This window comes from Saccostrea cucullata, unplaced genomic scaffold, assembly GCF_032062105.1.
Source record: "Saccostrea cucullata isolate Sc308-1 unplaced genomic scaffold, CSIRO_AGI_Scuc_v1 ctg20350, whole genome shotgun sequence".
Lineage (NCBI taxonomy): Eukaryota > Metazoa > Mollusca > Bivalvia > Ostreida > Ostreidae > Saccostrea > Saccostrea cuccullata.
In genome coordinates, this window is record NW_026937575.1 from 3,316 (window position 1) to 6,630 (window position 3,315).

Sequence of the window (3,315 nt, forward strand, 5' to 3'; positions counted from 1 at the left end):
TTCATTCGAAAGATATGACCAAGGTTAAAGTTCTTATGACAGACGAGTAAGCTTTAATTTTCCCTTGCTTTTCCGAAAGCGGGAGTTAGGAATTAATAGCCATTCTCTGTATCCAATTAAACTTCGTTGCCACGCTTGGTCACCGATTTTGATGAAACTTCACCCATGCTTAGTACTTGACACCAGAAACAAATATCAAACAAAATTTTGTTGCTATGTGTCTCGGTTGCTATGGCAACAGTCGGAAAAGTTTGAAAAATCGAGATTTTCAGCCACTTTCAATCTTGACTGTAGCTTAATAAAAACTAGAAAAAGCAAACAAAACATTCTTACAAAAACATGACACCTTGATGTCACTTATACTGTAAAGAAACTGTTTAGAATATATCTCTAAGTAAGTGGTAACCTAGGGTAGATTTGGAATACATTTAAAATGCTGAAATATGCTGAAAAACACTCCGTATTCACTAATTGTAGGTGTTACATGCTCAAACTCAATCAACGACTTAAGAAAAACAATGAAAATGTTTGACATTAGTATGTAAGTATAAGCAATATTATTCTATAAATAACTTTTATGGTTGCCATGGTAACACAGTGTAACCATGCAAAACAGTAACTAAGATTGGGTTAATGCTACTGTCTTAAGGAAAAACATGAAAATTCAAGACTGGCAAATATGCATTCTTAGGACCTTGCAACACCAAAACCATTAGAAAGATTGGGTATAATTGCTACTTTGCAGTGTTACCATGGAAACAAAGTACCAGTGCTAAAAAATGAATTATTTTTCGCAGCATTAAGAATTAAATTGCCATTTAATCAAGAAACAAATCAATGACTCAGTTTGAATAGTACTTATCTGTTAGAACTGAAGTTGAATATCATATATTGATAAAATTTGATGAATAAAACAATACTGTTGCTATGGTTACCAAGAAGGGAAAATGTTCGATTTTGTGAACTCCATATCAATATTAAACCCTGTGTGACAACTTCTTGCATCCACTTAGAGATTGGATGATAGTCAAAATTAAAAGTCAAGTTAGCTGTTAATAAATATCAATCATAAAAGTTTTTGGAATCTACATTTAAGGGTACGTATCCAAGGAAAGAAAATATTTTTCAGGTTTTTTAGGATATATTTTCTGCTTGTTTCCATAGCAACGCTCTATTTAAAGAATCTAATCTGAATTTTTTTTCAAATTGGAAAACTTGGAGCACACAACATCTTATAAAATTGATCATAAGTTATGAGGAAATGTGCTTTTTTTAAAAGATAGGATCAGATTTAAACATACAGAGTGTTACTTTGAAGGTTCTCTGTGGTATAAAAACCTTGGCAACCATTGCCAACCAAAATGAAATATCATATTTTGTTCTTGTTATATGTTTGAAGGCTCTTTTTTCTATTATTTGGTAAAATTTCATTCTTTAGTTGCTATTTATTTTTACGTGTATGTAGTAACGTATGTAATAGTTGATTTACCAAAAATGTTTATCAGGCATTTGAGACATCTGACCTTCAACTTTTGGAAACAGTCACTGCCAATTGTTTGTTTTGTAGCAAATGTTAACTATGGGGCTCTAAACATGTTAAAAAATGCCATTTTTCGAACTTTAAGACATGTTGCCATGGTAACTATAAAACATAGCAACCAATTTTTGCCTGATTTCAGTTTAGGGTATCAATGACTTTTATCATAGAGAGTTTGGAGAAATTCTGAGACTATGCTTGCCACAGCTCCTATATAAAATTTCAAATCATTACAGAGAATGGCTCTTAATACAAAATTTTGATGACCATTATTACACATTATAAAGTGGACTGTACTAAAATTAAATGCTGTCCTACTCCATTCCGGTCAGGCAGTGGGTTTGGAGAGTCACGGAATAAAAATTACGATCTTTGAAACCAACGAAAGACAAGACGAAAACAAGATGTGTCTATGAAACACTATGCGTCCGGCGGCAATAAAATTCAAAAGTTATTTTAAGCACATATGTCACAGTCAAGGTCATAAGGTCATTGATCTTAGTGTATTTGAAAGAATTTAATTAGTGGAGTATGCATACCAAACATGAAGTCTCTATCTCCTATGGTTTAAACGTTATGACAGAAGTTTGCAAAAGCTATTTTTAGCATATAGGTCACAGTCAAGGTCACAAGGTTATTTATCTTGGTGTCATTTGACTGATTTATTTATTGTATATTGTTTAACGTCCCTCTCGAGAACTTTTCACTCACTTGCCGGTGGAGAGATGCAAATTTAATTTTGTCCTATACTCGGCACCCAGGGCCATGGAGAAAGAAATGATATTTTTAGTGCCAGCGCCTACTGCGACACGGGACCTCGGTCTCATGCAAAGAGCCCCATTCCACGTACCACAGGGGTCGATCAAACCCGCGACGTAATGATAAACCCCTAACTTGGCCAAGACTCTGTCCAACGCTCTAACCACAGCGCCACGGTGTGAAAGAACTGGATCAAGTTGGAGTATGTATGCCAAATATAGTCTGTATCTCTAGATAGTTCGAATAGTAATGGAGAAGGTTAAATCTGACAACAGATAAACAAAACGAACAGGACGGGACAAAAGCAATATACGCCTGGGATCTATCGACATGTCTAAAACATGTTGAACTTGTTTGAAAGAATATAAAAGTCGGAAATAACTTTTCAATTTTCTTTTCAAAATCTTTAAATTATTTTTATTAATTAGTTCTGTACGGAATCATTTGCAATATAACTTTTGTATGACATGTTTTTATTTTAATAATAAAAAAAGAAGTCAGAATGGACGCTAAATACAAATCGATATTTTTGAAAAATAATACAGTCATGTCAAAGAAACAAACGATAACAAAATGGTCATACTCTATTAATTTTTGGTAAATTAGTTCATTAAATCATGGGTAATTCCGGAAAAAAATTTTACTTTCTTTTTCGTTACAAAGTAATAATGCTAACTAACAATTTATAGATGCAGTAATGGCAATAACAGAATTGACTCCATCAGAGATATTTTTCAGTCAGAATTCGATTAAAAATTGCTGTGGGGATGGCAAGAAAATTGGTGAAACGCTGGATGACTTATTATCGGGAAAATGTAGTATTGAGGATATTCCAGCCATCAAAGTTGTGAACGGACGTAAAAGTTGGGTGACTGCAGACAACCGACGACTCTGGGTGTTCAAAAAGCTTCACAAGCTTGGAAAATGTGATAAAATTACTGTCTTAGTTACTAATTACTTAAATCCAAAGAAAAACGTCATTCAATCTACCACCAGAATCAGGCAAGGTGGAGACCCAG